Source organism: Pinus tabuliformis, chromosome 6, assembly GCF_031772625.1.
Source record: "Pinus tabuliformis cultivar Carrire ecotype Pingquan chromosome 6, CPIR1, whole genome shotgun sequence".
Classification (NCBI taxonomy): Eukaryota; Viridiplantae; Streptophyta; class Pinopsida; order Pinales; family Pinaceae; genus Pinus; species Pinus tabuliformis.
The window spans coordinates 405840213-405859849 of NC_142292.1; the positions used below are offsets into that span (position 1 = coordinate 405840213).

Here is a 19637-nt window from a genome sequence, read left to right on the forward strand (position 1 = left end):
TTTGAAAGGTCCAAGATTGATATAAATATAATCTCATTCAGACAAGCAGAAGTGTGATTTTGAATTTATGCCCACACATGTGCAAATTGTTCAGGTCGACTTCATCATTATGTAGGCTCAGGAAGCCCAATGGATGTATCTCTTCACCCACAATGAATTGTATAAATGCAAGAGACCTCACACCTCATTTGGCACATTCATCACTCACACATTCTTCTCTCTCTTCATCAGATTGGTTCATACATCTATTGGGCAGCCTCACACGTGTGGTAAGGAGGACAAATTTTCTGGGCAGAATTACAGGCAGAAATTTCGGACTTCAGAGACAAGTTTGACCAATGTTGACAGAGGAGTTGCTGACCAAGTTTGACTATGTTTTGAGGGTCAAAAGTTTGATTTTTCTAGGCCACATTTTTGGGCACAAAAACCGAGAAATTATGGGTTGTTTGACTTGCGTTGACTTCAGGGTTGGCTGTTGTTTGACTGTAGAAAATTACAACAATTTTATCTCTCCTTTGATTGAGTTTTACCGAGTTGTTTTGGGCTGAATTCTTCCTCCTGATTAGGTCGGTTTGACCGAGGAAGACTTAGTTGCTTTGGGGATGATTTTTTGTTGTTTTGACCAACGTTAACTTTATGGTTAGGGATGAAGTTTGGCTGCAGTTGACTGTAGAAATTTAGAAGGTTGTTTTGAATTTGTATTGGGCAAGTCAATTTGACCTTTGTACTCTCTCTCTTTTCTGGAATTTTGATTTAATAATAAGAAGAATTGATCAAAGGGTTTTCCCCACATTGGGGTTTTTCCCTAGCATCTGCCAAATCTGGTGTCCTCTTGTCTTGGCTTGTCTTCTACACTTTGTTTCATGTTCTATCGACTTTTACTGTCAATGTGATTTTGTGATTTCTATTGGATTGTTAAGGAACATTGAAGTAAATTGTGCTAAGCATAGAACATATCTTTGTTAATTAAAATTAACATGGTATTAGAGCCCAGGTGAACACAAAGCCCAAACAGGAGTGAGAAAAGCAATCACTAAGGAAAGATGTTGAAAAAGAATATTGGTCTAGCTGTAATGACGACTATATCATACTTCAAATTCAAGGACAAGCTCAAGGACAAATCCGACTATCATGCATGGAATATGACTTTGGATTTGACTTCGGAAGAGAATGATGATATGGACTATGTAAAGGGAAGAGTGATGGAGCCTCCTTCAAATGCACCTTGTGCTGCAAAAACAAAATACAAGAAAGGTGAGGTCAAAGCTAAGAAAATCATTTTAGACTCCATTCAAAAGCATTTGGTTGCCCATATTTTTGATTTGGAAACATCTAAGGAGATGTATGATAATCTGGTTGGGATGTTCAAAGTAAACAATGCAATCAAGTTCTCTTTCTCAAGAACACGTTGAAAGACATCAAGATGGATAGAGGAGAGTCCATTCAATCCTACTTCATGAGGATTACCGAAATCAAGAATTATCTTCTATCTAGTGGAGAAGTTGTTTGTGACAATGAGCTCACTCTTATTGCACTTAGAGGTCATACAAGAGCATGGGATGTGTTTAACACCACCATCCTCGAAAATGACAGGATTCCGGGTTTTGATGAATTATTGGCTAGATGCACTTAAGAAGAAATAAGGATGATGGAAAGAGATAAGCCCTCAAATGGAAATGATACTACTGCTTTCTCCGCTCATGCTAAAAGGAAGAACAATTTTGGACCAAGGAGACAAGGCCAAGGAGACAAGTCGGGATTGAAAGAAGGAAAAAAAGGAAGATACTACAATTGCAACTAGTTTGGCCATTGTGCTAGAGACTGTCCTCAAAAGAAGGATACTCTAAAGGATGATGACAAAAACAACCACAACAACTACAAATGCAATGGAAATCAAAGAAACAACAAGTTCAACAATAAAGGAAAGAGGAATGCTCCCGTTGCTCGATATGGAAGTGGTTGTCGTCCCAAAAGATCAAGAAATTCCAGGTATGAGGAAAGTAATGTTGTAGAAAAACAAAACAAACTTTATCTTATTTCTGCTTTATCTACTGCGTCTCCTCCAGATACATTGGATCATCGATTGATTAATAGTGGAGCCTCAAGGCACTTAACTGGGTACAAAGAGGCCCTCTCAAATTTGATTGAAAATAAGACTAACTTGCAAATCATACTTGGAGATAATGCCACCTATGTAGGTTTTAACCCTGTACAAAAATTACCTGCATACAAATTCTAAAACACAGAAAATAAACAATGTGAGAGCATAACACATAAAACACATATACACAGAGATTTCCCCTGGATCCCAAAACCAGGACTACTAGCTTGATTTTTCATAATGTTCCTTTCAATGTTACAATACACATTTATACATGTCGAAGCATCCAATACCATGGACTGAAAACCATTACATCCAAAACCATGGACTGAAAACCATCACATCCAAAACCATGTGCGAAAATCATGCACAAAAGCATAGGTAGGTCCGCCCAAACTAATATAGGGTCCAAAAACCAAAATTTTCTGGGGCGCTGCCCTAGACCCCATAGAGGGTGGTTACCTGCACCCCTCAAACCCCCTCTAACCCCCCCGCTATGCAATCGACGCAACGAAGGGGGGGCTCTGCCCCCCCTCTAACCCCCCGGTTAACTACATGGGCTAGTTGTGGAAAGAATATAACACAAGCCAACATTCTCCCACTTGTTGTTTTCTTTCCACAGGGATCCACAAGAGAGCTTAGTCATTTATCTAGCCCTGCAACACCCATTGTTTCTCTACACCAAGAGGACTTCTCAGAGCTCACAGATTTTGTCAATGCATCTGCAGTATTCTTCAAAGTGTCCACCTTTACCAGCAACACCTTTTTGTCTTCTATCATATCCCTCACAAAGTGATATTGAACATCAATGTGCTTTGTCTTTGAATGATATGCAAGGTTCTTTGCCAAGAAAATTGCACTTTGGTTGTCACAGTCTATCCTTATAGCTCCCTGTACTAACCCCATACTTGAACACAATATTTGCAACCAAACTGCTTCCTTGCTTGCATGAGTGGCTGCCATGTATTTTGCCTTTGTATTTGATAATGCCACTACAGATTGTTTCTTACTCATCCAACTCGCTGCACATCCAAATAGGTTAAACACATACCCACTTGTAGATCTTCTCTGATCTAGATCTATATCCCAGTCTGCATCAACAAAGCCATGAATATCCAACACTCTGTCCAATCCTGGTCTTCCTTGGTAGCACAAACCATAATCACTAGTGCCATGCAAATACCGAAAAACTCGCTTCACTACTGTCTAGTGCTCCTTCCCTGGTTTTGACATAAACCTGCTCAATACTCCCACTACATGTGCAATGTCTGGTCTAGTATAGACCATTGCATACATCAGGCTACCGGCTACACTTGCATATGGAACATGAGACATGTCCTCTTCCTCTTCTTATGTCTTTGGACATTGTTCAGCAGATAACCTCACACCTACAAGAATAGGAACCTTCACCAGTTTGTTATCCTGCATATTAAACCTTTGCATTATTGTCTCGACATACTTCCTCTGGTTTAACCAGAGCTTCCTCTTTTCCTGATCTCTTTTAATTTCCATGCCCAAAATATAGTTTACAGCACCAAGATCTTTCATGTAGAATTTGGAGGACAATTGGGTCTTCAAATCCTGGATAATTTCTTTGTCATTTCCAACTAGCAACATATCATCCACATACAAGACCAGATAAATAACACGGTCACCAATTAATTTAAAATACACACAGTGATCTTCTTTGCTTCTAGTGAAGCCAAGTCCCCATATAAATGTATCAAATTTTTGATACCACATCCTTGGTGACTGTTTTAACCCATACAGAGACTTCTTTAACTAGAATACCATTTATTCCTTACCCTTCACCACAAAACCTTCAGGTTGCTTCATGTAGATCTCCTCTTCCAGATCCACGTGAAGAAATGTTGTCTTCACATCCATCTATTCTACCTCAAAATCAGAAGCAACAACAACAGATAAAAGTACTCTAATAGAAGCTACCTTGGCAACAGGAGAAAAAATATCACCAAAATCAATTCGTGGCCCCTGGGAATAACTTTTTGCTACCAATTGAGCTTTGTATTTCTCCACCTTTCCTTCTACATTTGACTTCTTATTGAACACTCATTTGTTGCCAATGGGTTTCCTTTCACAGGCAACTCCACCAGATTCCAAGCCTCATTTTTGTGCAAAGATGCCATTTCATCAACCATGGCCTCTTTCCAGAGTTTGCAATCCTCTGAATCTACTGCTTCCTTCACATTTTTTGGATCATCATCAGTAACAGATAAAGCAAAATTTGAACAGAAAGCAGATGGACTATACCTTTCCGGCTGCCTTATTTCTCAAACTAATCTTCTCACACCTGGAGTTTGTGGCTCTTCATCTTTTGATTCCTCCTCTGCTATAGAGTTTGATTCTTCCTCCTTAAGCTCAAACCCTATCTTCTCAGGTTCCTTTGGTTGGACTTCATGTTTAATAACATATCTCACCTCTTTGAACACCACATCTCGGTTGTACATAACCTTCCTTGTTACTGGGTAACAAAGCTTATAACCCTTTAAACCATCCTTATACCCAATAAAAATTCACTTTTCAGATTTATTATCCAACTTGGTTCTTTTCTCCTTTGGAACATGTACATATGCATCACATCCAAATACCCTCAGATGTGAAAGAGAGGGTTTCTTACCAGTCCATACCTCTTGTGGAGTCTTATCCTCCAACTCTGATGAAGGTGATCTGTTGACCAGGTAACATGTTGTCTCCACCGCCTCTGCCCAGAATTTTTGTCCTAACTCGGCACCACTGAGCATGCTTCTTGCCCTTTCCATAAACGTCTTGTTCATTCTTTCTGCAACTCCATTTTTCTCAGGTGTGTAGTCTTTTGTCATGCTATACCACACTTCTCATAGAATTCTTCAAATTCCTTACTGTGAAACTCTCCATTGTTATCTGTCCTCAACACCTATATCTTCTTCTCTGTCTGGTTTTCCACTAGAGCCTTAAATTCTTTAAACCTGTCAAAGACTTCAAATTTTTTCTTAAGGAAATATATCCATGTATTCCTTGAGAAGTCATCTATAAATGATACAGTACACAGACTTACCCAGTGATGGAACCTTCACAGGTCCAAACACATCACTGTGCACAAGCTCTAATATTTGTTTCACCCTCTTACCACCAGAGGGGAAACTCACCCGATTCTGCTTCCCATATACAAAATTTTCACAGAAATCAAAATCCAAAGAGTTATTACTCATACCTTCTACCATACCTTTACAATGAAGTATTCGAAGGCCCTTCTCTCCAATATGTCCAAGCCTTTTATGCCATAGCATGGTCTTCTCTCCAGAGACCACTAGATTTTCTGCTCTACTTTCAGGAACCACAGAACTGTTGCACCCATCAACAACAGTGCTACCTTGCAGCTTGTACAGAGTTCCAATCTGAACTCCCCACATCAATACCAGTGCTCCCCAAAACATTTTGCAGGTATCCTTCTCGAACATTGTTTTTACACCTGCATCATCCAGCTTGCTTACAGAAATCATATTTCTTGCTAATGTAGGAATATGCAGAACACTCGGAAGTGTTCTAACCCTTCCACCTTGCAACTTCAACTTTACTTTTCCGCAACCAATGATTTTAGCCTTCCTGTCATCCCCCAAGAAGACATCACCACCATCATATTTCTCATACTCGCAGAACCACTCTCTATGGGGAGTGAAGTGAAAGGATGCACCTAAGTCAATCAACCATGCTTCATGATCTACATGTGTACTTGAAGAAGCCAAGTACACATCCCCACCTTCATCTGAGGTGGTTTTCGCCCTTGCAGAAGGAGCATCATCAGATCCCTTTCCTTTATCAGGAGCTTTAGATTTTGTACTGCCCTTCCTTTCCGCATTTCCAGCACACCACCTTTATAGGTTTTCCTAGAGATTTAGATCTCCCTCTAGATTTAGACCTCCCACTTGATGACTTATTTTTGTTTCTGTTTTGGGACCGTCCTCGTATAGACAAGGCATCACCATTCTGGCTCTCCATATTTTTCCATCTCATTTCCTCCGTCAGCAAGGATGAGACTATTTCATCAAACTGCAAGGCAGCTGCATTGCTACCTATTGCAATAAGTAGAGTATCCCACAAATCTGGTAGAGAACACAACAAACTAATGCACTTATATTCATTTGAAATTTTAATATCAACAGATAAAAACTAACTTACCACAGTATTAAATGTGTTCAGATGCTCTGTCACTAAGTCTCCATCTTTCATCCTCAGGTTATATAGCTTTTTCCATATGAACAATTTATTCACCGAAGACTTAGATTGGTACAAAGTCCCTAAATTGTCCCACAAAGCCTTCGTTGTAGCTTCCCTTGATACATTCAGCAATACTGAATCTGAGACACACAATTGTATTGTGCTCTTTGCCTTCCAATCCAACTTCTTCCATTCTTCATCGGACACTCCCGTTGGTTTACTACCCAGATCTACCGCGATCCGCTAATCTTTATCCACCAACAGATCCTCCATCTTGAGTTTCCACAACTCAAAACTCTAACCATTAAATTTCTCGATCTCTATCTTTCCACTACTTGCCATCTTCTTTCACCACCAGAATCGATCTTGCAGATCTCCCACTGGACAAGGTCTACCACAGGCCCAAGCGAAACCCCTCAGCAACAAAGGCATTCCCTTGAAGCCAAAACAGCTCTGATACCAAATGTAGGTTTTAACCCTATACAAAAATTACCTGCATACAAATTCTAAAACACAAAAAATAAATAATGCGAGAGCATAACACATAAAATACATATACACAGAGATTTTCCCCTGGATCCCAAAACTGGGACTACCAGCTTTATTTTTCATTATGTTCCTTTCGATGTTACAATACATATTTATACATGCCAAAGCATCCAATACCATGGAGCGAAAACCATCACATCCAAAACCATGGACTGAAAACCATCGGGTCCAAAACCATGTGTGAAAATCATGCACAAAACCATGGGTAGGTCCGCCCAAACTAATATAGGGTCCAAAAAACAAAATTATCCAGGGCGCTACCCTAGACCCCATAGAGGGGGGTTACCTGCACCCCTCAAACCCCCTGTGACCCCCTCGCTACGCAATCGGTGCAACGAAGGGGGGGCTCTGCCCCCCCTCTAACCACCCGGTTAACTACGTGGGCTAGTCGTGGAAAGAATATAACACAACCCAACAACCTATCTTCTGAAAGGAATCGACATTGTCACTTGTCACTTGAATGAAGGTCAAAACATTCATCTATAAGAGGTATTGTATGTGCCTGATTTAAAGAAGAACTTGGTATCTATTTGTGCGATGGAAGATAAAGGCTTCAAGGTAGCATTCATTGATGGAAAGATACGTCTTTGGCAAAGAAACCCTAAAAATGCATTTACACTTGGATTTAGGGTTGATGGTCTTTATCAAGTTAGAGGAAGTCCTTTGGGAGCCATGTCTTGTGACACTTCTCTTCAATCCGAATTGTGGCACCAAATATTTGCCCACCTTCGTTACAAATCCTTGCCTGGGGTAAGGAAGATGGTCACAGGTATGCCCAATTTTAACATGAATCATGAAGGTGTTTGTTAGGGTTGTGCAGCTGGGAAACTTACAAGGGAGCATTCCCCTCAAGCGAAAGTCAAACTTCTGATATTATTCAACTGGTCCATTTTGACCTATTTGGTATGTTTCCCGTAACATCATTAGGAAGATACTTATATTATGCTATTTTTTGGCTAACTTCTCTCGCAAAACATGGATCTATTTCTTGAAGAAGAAGGATGAAGTATTCAAATGGTTTTGTTCTTTCAAAGCCTTGGTGGAGAATCAAACATGGAAGAAGATCAAAATATTGAGGGTCGACAATGGGACCGAATATGAATCAAATGAATTCAATTACTTTTGTAGAGAAGTTGGGATTAAGAAGGAGACAACCATTGCATACACTCCTGAGCAAATGGAGTTGCTGAAAGAAAGAATCGAACGATCATGGAAGCCACCCGTGCCATGCTTCATGACCTAGATCTACCATAATTCTTATGGGGAGAAGTTGCAAATATTGTGGTATATGTTCAAAACACATGTCCACATCAAGCATTGAATTTCAAGACACCAGAATAAGTTTTCACTGGTAAGAAACCTGATGCTTCTCATTTTAGAATATTTGGTTGTCCTATGTATTTTCATGTGCCTAAAGAAAAGAGAAACAAGTTGGGAGAATGCAGGAAGAAAGGAACTTCTATGGGCTACAGTGAAAACTCAAAGGCATATAAAATCTACATGCCTGGTCAACCAAATGTGGAAGTAAGCCATGATGTTACATTCGACGAAGACATTGCTCTTGGGAAATCCAGAGATCTCCCCATTCCAGGAAAAGAAAATTATGATGCTATAGGAAAGCAGGAAGAAGCTTCGTTCGATGAGCCTATGCCCGATGTTGAAGGTCCGATGGGTCCCATTGATCCACCTCCTAGTGATCCCTCTACCTCAAGGAAAAGACCGTTGTGGCTCAAAGACACACTCGAAAATGCTAAAAAACGTATTGCTCCAAGAGGGACATTTCATGAAAGTAAGAAGCCCACCAAGTATCGAGGGTACCTCACTTATATGAGTATTATTGTTCAATATAATCCTTATACGTTCGAAGAAGTTGTGAAACACCAAGTATGGAAGGATGTGATGAATGACGAGTATAAATCAATCTTGAAGAATGATGTATGGGATGTGGTTCCTAGAACCAAGGACAAGTCTGTGGTCACCTTGAAATGGCTTTACAAAATCAAACTTGGAGCTAATGGGAGTGCTAAAAAATACAAACCCAAGTTCGTTGCTCAAGGATTCTCTCAAAAGGAAGGGGTGGACTATGATGAAATATTTGCACCAATCGCTTGATATACTACTATCCGTTCAATTATTGTTCTTGCTACCTCTCAAGGATGTAGCCTACACCAAATGGATGTTAAGACTGCTTTCTTGTATGACTCGCTTAAGGAGGAAGTCTACTTGGAACAACTTGAGGGGTTCGAATTACAAGATCGAACGACTCACGTATATGGGTTGAAGAAGGCCCTCTATGGGTTGAAGCAAGCTCCCAAGGCTTGGTATGAGAGGATTGATAGCTATCTTATGAAGTTGGGATTTACCAAGAGTTAAGTTGACCCTAACATATATTTCAAGGTTGAAAATGGAAGGCCTCTCATCCTAGTCCTTTATGTGGATGATCTCTTTTTGATAGGTGCAGAACCTCTCATTTATCAATGCAAGAGGGAGTTGGCTTTTGAGTTCAAGATGAAGGGCCTAGGACTGATGCACTAATTACCAGGCCTAGATGTCTGGCAAAATCCAGGTGATATTTTCCTTTCTCAACGAAAATACATTGTGAAGATGCTCGAGAGATGTGGGATGGTGGATTGCAAGTCTGTGTCTACTCCGATGGAACTCAACTTCAAGAAGCTACGTGGAGGTGTTACTGGGCCTGAATTGGAAAATCCTTCTGAATATAGACAACTTGTGGGGGCCCTGATGTTCGTGGTAAAATCTCATCCTGACATATGCTTCGTTGTGAACACGTTGAGTCAATTCATGGTAAAGATTCATCACATACATTGGATTGTTGTTAAGAATCTCTTGAGATATCTCTAGGGAAAAATCTATTATGCACTGAGATAAGCTACCAGGAATTTGAAGCTGCATGGAGATACAGACGCTGACTTGGCTGGCAGTGTGGTGGATCATAAGAGCACGTATGGATGTTGCTTGTCATTGTTAATCAAAGTTGTCATTGATGTCAATATGGCATTATTGGGATGGAAAATATTCTTGTGATGTATAATATGATGACGTCCTTGCTCATGATGACAAGTCCCTCTTGTTTGATAAGGATGCTATTAATGAAGATGTCAATCTATTAATGATGCATGATCTAATGAAGCCCTAGATGCTCGTGATCTATCTTGGATGATCTAATGATGAATCCCTTACCATAAAACCCTTCTACTCATTAATGATGCATGAATAAATGTTGATTGGAAAATAGGATGCCTGAAGCCTTAAATATCTCGTTAAATGATGATTCCCTAAAGATGCCCTTATCCTAAAAGCTTGAAGGCCTAAGTCCATGAAGAAGGAGCTCTAGACATAAAATACTAAGAGTTGCCATGAATAAAAATAGAATTACAGTTTCACAAATTTAAGTTTCTTGATGGTAAAATGAGCCTCTCTAAGAATGAAATTGACACCAACTTGTAGAGGATATTTTTCCCTTTCTAACGATTTATTATACGCCTCCTAATTCCTTCTAGATTGTGAGAAAATGATTTTTCAAGTTTAAATATTATATTTTTTATGCAAGCCGACCTAAGCCAACATGTGCAAGTTGGCTCCTTCACCCAACAGATGTGTCTCTTCACACACACGAATTAGTTTAAATACTAAACTCGGACTGCTCATTTTAACAACGATTTCAGAGAAGATGATGCGAATAAATCTGAGATTAAGAGAAGAATTGGGCTACTATTACAGAGAAGAATTCAAATCATTTCTTATGAAGATTTATGCAGCATTTTGCTTTGTTTCTATGGTTGGGTTTTCTGGATATATCTTTGTTATTGGTGCAAATTTTTTGAAGTGATGCACCTTCTATTATTTGAGTTTCCATAAGTAATAAATCCATCACAAATACGATCTTGCTGAAGCAATACATTTAGTTTGATGTGAAGTCTCTGAAAAGGAAAAATTCTCCTCAATCTATGGAATAGGACTGCAAAAAATGTGAAGTTTCATACCTGTGACCTTTTCTCCTGAGGCAGATCTATTGCAGCTCGGACCTGTAGCTTGAAGAATCTAAACATGCTCCTAATTTTCACCTGTAGCAAACACCAAAAAGAACTTGGTCTGTGGAGGCTTGTGTGATCTTTGTTCAGGTTACAAAAGGCATATTTTTTGGACTGTACAGGCACCCAAATATGGATTGTTGGCACTTGAACTTTGTGACACATCATTGATTATCTTTGACATTATTGAGAGCAGTTTATTGAGGATTGCTTGAAGCAGATTTTAAGAGTATTTCGAAGTACACTTGAGGAGATCTTAAAAACTGATTGGAATTGATCTATTGTATATTTTCTGAAGCGGTTGTACTATTGAAGGCAACCATAAAGTATCTAAAACAACCCTTGGAGATCACCTTGAATCATCCTTTTGAAGCAGTGTTTTTAAAGCAGCCCTTGGAGACAATTTGACCAGACATTGGAGGAATTCTTGAATCACTTCCTTGATGTATTTAAAGCAGCCCTTGAAAGAACTTTGAAGCAGTATTTTGTAGATATTTTGAAAGTCTTAGAAGTAGATTTTGGCCTAACCTTGGAGTTGTTTTTAAAGGCAAATCTAGATACCTCCTTGAAGTAGATTTCATCCAGACCTTGGTTGAAAGATTGAAAGACAATTGAAGGAAGCGCTAAGAGACCACTTGAAGCATCATTTGAGGAAAAAATTATAAAGCTACCTTGAGCATATTTTTGGGCTTATTCACTAGGAGCAGACATTGAAAAATATTGAAGGACCCTTGAAGTATTATTGAAGCAAATTGTTAAAGGATATTGTAAGAGTGGTGTACATGACCTATTGAAGATAGCTTAAGAATTGAAAACTTGTTTGAGAAGACTTTGTTGAGAAAATCATTGAAGACCTAGAAGCATTCCTATTGAAGACACCTTGAAGCTCTTAGAGATATCATTGGAGACCATGATGTGTTGAAGCAATCATGAGGTGGCTTTGGAGATCTTTACTTGGGTAATATGAAGAGTAGTGGTGACACCTTCTAAGAAGACAAGGTTGTCATTGATGAAGTCATTTGGAGAAGGCATTGCTGAATATTGATAGGGCTCGGTGAAGAAGTCACTAGGAGCCGTGAAGTACAACTAAACACATCTTGATGAGGTGAAGCTATAGGGTTGGAACCCTTGGGGTTGGTGCCTCAGAACTGACAAGGTTGGTGCCTTGGAAAGTCCAAGTTGGTGCTTGGCAAATATAAGATTGGTGTCTTTGGAGTTGGTTCTCCTAAACTCAAGGTTGGTGCCTTGGATAAGATAGGGTTGGATCCCTAGAGGATAGGAGTCCTCAAGAGACCAAGTTGGTGTCTATACCAGAGATAGGGTTGGAGCCCTAGAGGTTGGTGCCTCAGAGTGACAAGGTTGGAGCCTTGGGAATTCCAAGTCGGTGCTTGGAAAAATACAGGTTGGAGCCTGGGAGATTGAAGATTCGTGTCTTCATCTAGGGTTGGAGCCCTACACAAATATTGTACTTGATTTATTGATATTAATAAAAGTATTTATTCTTATTGTTCATTTTCTGTTCTAATTATAAGTGATCTAATTGGTAAAAGTAACAATTGAAAAGGAATATTGATTCACCCCCCCTCTCAGTATTTCCAAGAATTGGTATCAGAGCCAGTACCTTCACTCAACGCCTAACTGCTTGAAGGTTGATCATTAAAACACAAATGGAAAAGCCAAGGAAGAAAGTCTCCAATCCTCCTAAAGATGTGTCTCCCTCAACCAACGAAATTGAAGTCAATCAAATTGTGAAGGCTCCATTGTTCAATGGAAACTTTGATATATGGGATGCAAGAATGAGGAATTTCTTTAAGACTCAAGGCATTGAAGTATGGAAATCGGTGATTGCTGATAGCATGATGGATGGAGAATCCAAGGTGTTAGACTCCGTCTCATGTCAGAGATTGATTCTTCTTCAAAACCCTGTTTTGAAGAAGAAATCATTAATGTGTTGTTTTAGATTATGTAATTTATCTTCAGCTCTTCAACTGGCAGCGACTTCAAGCTCCTACCTCTGTAAAAGCACAAAGAAAACAAAGCATACATCAGACTCTACTGTTGATGAATTTGGTCAAGTTTTATCTTCATATGGTTTCAACTATCATGGCACAGAGGTCCTCTACAGTGGCACCCTTTGTACAGAGCTTACTTGTGAAATATTCATTGGTCCAGTTTACTATCAACGACTTCGTCATATGGCTTCAGATAAATTTCAGGACAATGTCTTTGTGCAATTATTTTGCTCCATCCAGTATCATGTTGTGAAACAGAATGCTGACGATGCATTTTATGAGCTGCAAAATCCTCAAGAACAAATTCAAGCTTATGTGTTTGATGTGGTTCGAGCAAATGTTCCAAAGATGAATTTGGATGAATTATTTGAGCAAAAGGGCGATGTTGCCAAAGTTGTGTTAGAAAAGCTTGAAAAAGCAATGGGATCATATGGGTATAACATACAACAGATACTTGTGGTTGACATAGTTCCGGATCCTTCAGTACAGAAGGCAATGAATGAGATCAATGCAGCCCAACGACTTCAACTTGCAAGTGTGTTTAGAGGTGAAGCAGACAAAATACTACAAGTTAAAGGGCGGAAGCTGATGCAGAGGCAAGATATCTTGCTGGTGTTGAGGTTGCACGACAGAGACAAGCTATCACAGATGGGCTACGAGAAAATGTGTTAGAATTTTCCCATAAGGTCCCCGGCACTTCTTCGAAGAATGTCATGGATTTAGTCATGATAACTCAGTACTTTGACACAATAAAAGATGTTGGGGCATCATCCAAGAACACGATTGTCTTCATTCCGCATGGTCTAGGGCATGTGAGAGACGTCAGTGAGCAAATAAGGAATGGACTTATGGAAGCATCAAGTGTCTCTCAGGATTTGCTTTAGAAAATTGCGAAGGATTTGATACTGTTAATGGTGCATGAAATATGCTTGGTTCCTTTACTTTCTGTGTGAATCCGGTGTCAAATTTCCTTGCTGAAGATGGTTCTTTTGAGAAAAATTTTCCTCTTTTAAGCTATGGTCAAATGGTCCATGACATTACATTTTCATCAGTTGACATCTCAGCTAGTTGCCATGTGCAGAATACGCACCAGACAGCATTAAAGACATCGCCCTATTCCAGCATGTTATATTATTTTAGTGTTAAAACATGAGCGTTGTTATGGCTTTACGGGTGCAAACCCATGGAATAGAAGTAGCCTTGAAGGCGTATTCCATGGTTACTATTTTATTTACAGTGGGAAATATATTGCAGCACCGAGTATGGACCACCAATTACATATACGCAGAGGTAATAGGTTTATTATGCAACGCAATAATAGTGTTAATCTTACAATTGTAGCCGAAATAAAATTACAATTTGGGCAGGAGCCAGCCCAGCCTTCAATTCTATTAATTTCCTGCCATAACCAGTCACGTTGTCATTCGGCAAGCGTAGTTTTTCACGGCATATGTGCTATCTTAAGTGTCGTGTTAAAATGCAAGGGACACAGTCAAGCTTTTACGCAACCATGCAAGCTTGGCACTATGGGTTGGGGGTAATGAGCAACACCCACCAGATGACATCAATGCAGCTCTAAAGAATGACTTGCAGCTTCGTCCTTATTCGAAGTCCCCTGTCAAATGTTACAGAGGAGGTCTCAGTATGGGATTTGGAAGGGACCTATCCATACCACAAAATCAACAAAAATATATCAGTGCCATCAAAAATAACACTTCCAGTTTTTGAAATGCAGTATCAAAAATCACATAATGCAAAGCCGGTTTATTTTCTTCTCCTCATGCTTCTTGATACATCAGCAAAACCTTTATCGAGGAACTTTTATTGGCTCAATTTGCCAAGTCATTCTCTCCCTAATGTTGAAGATCATGACAACCAACATGAGCCCATTAGCATTAAGAATAATTGTGAATATGGAAGTATGAATGTAGAAGAACCTGCAACTGAGACAACAGAGGGATTGCTTTCAGGGGTGTCAAGACTTTTTTCAGGAAGAACAAAAACATTCAAGTGACAGGGGTGTCTCTGCCGTTTCTCATTCAACAAAAGCCGCAAATGCCTGGACGCGTAGATATGCCCATTATTATCGGATAAGAAAGATTGTAGGGGGGTCGATTTCCATCCGATATATGCGGTGGATTTATTCCATATTTTCAAAATCTTCTCCTAATTGCGGTAAAATGGCCAACGCATTTCCGGACATTTGGGGAGCAGTTGCAAACTGGCATACAAGATTCGATTGCCTATATTTCCAGTAAATGGGATTGACACCTGTGAATGCTACTTCATCAGTTATCAAGTAAAAGGATGCGCTATTCTGTCTTCAGCAGCGCCGATTGTTTTTGTTTTTAGGTTTATTTATTAATAATGATAAAACAAATCGCCGCTTTTGGGGTCGATTTGTTTTTCCTTAGCAGCATGTATTTATTATAATAAAAATTCATTTGTAAAAAAAAAAAAAGGAGAAGAGAGGGAGAAGAAAATCCTGAGTGCTGGAGGAGAACTGAGCTCCATTGTACAGTCTTTGACAGAGGGATTTTTAATGAACTTTCACAGCTCTAACTTCTGAGATTCCTGTGGTATGATAATTTAGCATATGTTTTTCTCTTGTTTCATATGTAATCTGTTATGTTTCATTTCACTACATGATCATTTCTAACTGAACAAATGAAGTGTTTAGGTAAGAATTCATGCCTGCCATGCTCTGCCTATAAGTTTGTTCATGTTTAATGTTTTCCTCTGTTTGACAAGGATTCATCTCCTATTCCCTTTTCAGCTCCTCACCAATCTTGCCATCCCATTTAAATCTAGATTTGATGCTAAATTTCTTGCCTACCTTGCCTCAGTCGATAACCTGTGTTGTTCATTATATTTCTCTGTTTCAAGCTGTGATTTTGCCCATGTAGCCCAGAAAAACCCTGTTATTTAATTAAAAACCCCAAATCAATCTTTCTAATCAGTTTACTAGCCTAATATCAGTGTTACCCGTTTGGTCATCTCATCAATTGAAGATCTACCGAGATTGACCGGAGAGAGCCTTCTCCTGCCCCGTAGGGCTAGCTACGAGGCTGAATGGTTTGATGTAGCCTTGAGGTTTACCTTTCTCAGCCTGAGGTGAAATTTCAAGCGCTAACATACTGGCGACCATACTGGGGAGAACATTCAATTTGTTGATTGTCTTGTCCCAGTACATGCGATCAAGGTGCAGATCTGATGCTGATGGTGGACAGCAGTCAGATACATATGCAGGCTGAACCATTCACCTGGCGACTCCAACTCGATCCAGACATTCTAACGCTTGCTGATCTATTCATGCAATGGAAGGGTATGTGGCAAACCCTACCCTGTGTGAAGCTGTAGAAGAAATAAGAAAGAAGTTAGCAGATACTGAATTTGATGAAGATGTTTTCAGTGCCTTGCTTCAATGCTTGAAATCTCTTAAGGTCTTCAAAACTAGTGGCTATGAGTTAATTGTTGAAAGAATCGAGAAGGAGATTAAATGGTTAGATGAGCAAATTCAGTCATACGATTTCCAAGACCCTAAAAAGTTCTTGGAAATCCTTCCTCATTCGAAACAAGATATCATAGAATTGCCTACAGTCGTTTACATGGACAGTGTGCAGCTGGAAGTATGTGTTGCAGAGTTGGGACAGCCAACAGAGTCTGGCTTCCGTGATCCTATTGCGGCATACATGGACATGTTTTTCAGTTTGATTAACAGATCAGGCTGTCTTTTCTGTGACCGGGGTCAGTACGTGCATGAAGGGTTGCCAGCAATTGCATCTGTGTTCTGGCGGAAGCATTCTCGAGCTACAACATTCTCAGGTTTACTTGAATGGTTAATTTGGCATTTTAGTATTACCTGATCTAGTGTTTGTACAGCAAAGTAGGGTAGCTTTGTAAATAGATAAGCAGCCATAAGGGCAGCATCTTGTTTTAGTTTGCTTGAAGATTGTTAAGTCATTTTCTCAGTCATTTCAATCTTGAGATCAGATCAGTTTGAGTTCAGTTTCAGTTTGAAAAATAAGTCAAGAGTTGTGTTGATGATGACTCCATTGCCCAATGGGTGGAGGCACTGTCTGCTTTCCCAAATTTCTGCGGTTCTTGGCACCTCCACGGAGCGGCAGTTGCCATCCCAAGTGGAGCCGATGTTAGACTCCGTCTCATGTCAGAGATTGATTCTTCTTCAAAACCCTGTTTTGAAGAAGAAATCATTAATGTGTTGTTTTAGATTATGTAATTTATCTTCAGCTCTTCAACTGGAAACGACTTCAAGCTCCTACCTCTGTAAAAGCACAAAGAAAACAAAGCATACATCAGACTCTACTGTTGATGAATTTGGTCAAGTTTTATCTTCATATGGTTTCAACTATCATGGCACAGAGGTTCTCTACAGTGGCACCCTTGGTACAGAGCTTACTTGTGAAATATTCATTGGTCCAGTTTACTATCAACGACTTCGTCATATGGCTTCAGATAAATTTCAGGACAATGTCTTTGTGCAATTATTTTGCTCCATCCAGTATCGTGTTGTGAAAGAGAATGTTGACGATGCATTTTATGAGCTGCAAAATCCTCAAGAACAAATTCAAGCTTATGTGTTTGATGTGGTTCGAGCAAATGTTCCAAAGATGAATTTGGATGAATTATTTGAGCAAAAGGGCGATGTTGCCAAAGTTGTGTTAGAAAAGCTTGAAAAAGCAATGCGGTCATATGGGTATAACATACAACAGATACTTGTGGTTGATATAGTTCCGGATCCTTCAGTACATAAGGCAATGAATGAGATCAATGCAGCCCAACGACTTCAACTTGCAAGTGTGTTTAGAGGTGAAGCAGACAAAATACTACAAGTTAAAGGGCGGAAGCTGATGCAGAGGCAAGATATCTTGCTGGTGTTGAGGTTGCACGACAGAGACAAGCTATCATAGATGGGCTACGAGAAAATGTGTTAGAATTTTCCCATAAGGTCCCCGGCACTTCTTCGAAGAATGTCATGGATTTAGTCATGATAACTCAGTACTTTGACACAATAAAAGATGTTGGGGCATCATCCAAGAACACGACTGTCTTCATTCCGCATGGTCCAGGGCATGTGAGAGACGTCAGTGAGCAAATAAGGAATGGACTTATGGAAGCATCAAGTGTCTCTCAGGATCTGCTTTAGAAAATTGCGAAGGATTTGATACTGTTTATGGTGCATGAAATATGCTTGGTTCCTTTACTTTTTGTGTGAATCCGGTGTCAAATTTCCTTGCTGAAGATGGTTCTTTTGAGAAAAAATTTCCTCTTTTAAGCTATGGTCAAATGGTCCACGACATTACATTTTCATCAGATGACAAGCCAAAACATCTCAGCTAGTTGCCATGTGCAGAATACGCACCAGACAGCATTAAAGACATCGCCCTGTTCCAGCATGTTATATTATTTTAGTGTTAAAACATGAGCGTTGTTATGGCTTTACGGGTGCAAACCCATGGAATAGAAGTAGCCTTGAAGGCGTATTCCATGGTTACTATTTTATTTACAGTGGGAAATATATTGCGGCACCGAGTATGGACCACCACTTACATATACGCAGAGGTAATAGGTTTATTATGCAACGCAATAACAGTGTTAATCTTACAATTGTAGCCGAAATAAAATTACAATTTGGGCAGGAGCCAGCCCAGCCTTCAATTCTATTAATTTCCTGCCATAACCAGTCACGTTGTCATTCGGCAAGCGTAATTTTTCACGGCATATGTGCTATCTTAAGTGTCGTGTTAAAATGCAAGGGACACAGTCAAGCTTTTACGCAACCATGCAAGCTTGGCACTATGGGTTGGAGGTACTGAGCAACACCCACCAGATGACATCAATGCAGCTCTAAAGAATCACTTGCAGTTTCATCCTTATTCGAAGTCCCCTGTCAAATGTTACAGAGGAGGTCTCAGTATGGGATTTGGAAGGGACCTGTCCATACCACAAAATCAACAAAAATATATCAGTGCCATCAAAAATAACACTTCCAGTTTTTGAAATGCAGTATCAAAAATCACATAATGCAAAGCCGGTTTATTTTCTTCTCCTCATGCTTCTTGATACATCAGCAAAACCTTTATCGAGGAACTTTTATTGGCTCAATTTGCCAAGTCATTCTCTCCCTAATGTTGAAGATCATGACAACCAACATGAGCCCATTAGCATTAAGAATAATTGTGTATATGGAAGTATGAATGTAGAAGAACCTGCAACTGAGACAATAGAGGGATTGCTTTCAGGGGTGTCAAGCCTTTTTTCAGGAAGAACAAAAACATTCAAGTGACAGGGGTGTCTTTTCCGTTTCTCATTCAACAAAAGCCGCAAATGCCTAGACGCGTAGATATGCCCATTATTATCGGATAAGAAAGATTGTAGGGGGGTCGATTTCCATCCGATATATGCGGTGGATTTATTCCAGATTTTCAAAATCTTCTCCTAATTGCGGTAAAATGGCCAACGCATTTCCAGACATTTGGGGAGCAGTTGCAAACTGGCATACAAGATTCGATTGCCTATATTTCCAGTAAATGGGATTGACACCTGTGAATGCTACTTCATCAGTTATCAAGTAAAAGGATGCGCTATTCTGTCTTCAGCAGCGCCGATTGTTTTTGTTTTTAGGTTTATTTATTAATAATGATAAAACAAATCGCCGCTTTTGGGGTTGATTTGTTTTTCCTTAGC

The 19637-nt window shown here is 39.6% G+C and overlaps 2 pseudogenes; both read left to right on the plus strand.

Moving 5' to 3' along the window:
- The first annotated feature begins 8326 nt into the window (after window positions 1–8326).
- LOC149259025 (protein PPLZ12 pseudogene) lies at window positions 8327–13813 on the plus strand (annotated as a pseudogene).
- A 3582-nt stretch (window positions 13814–17395) lies between these two features.
- Window positions 17396–18102, plus strand: LOC149259026 (hypersensitive-induced response protein 4 pseudogene; annotated as a pseudogene).
- The last annotated feature ends 1535 nt before the right edge of the window (window positions 18103–19637 follow it).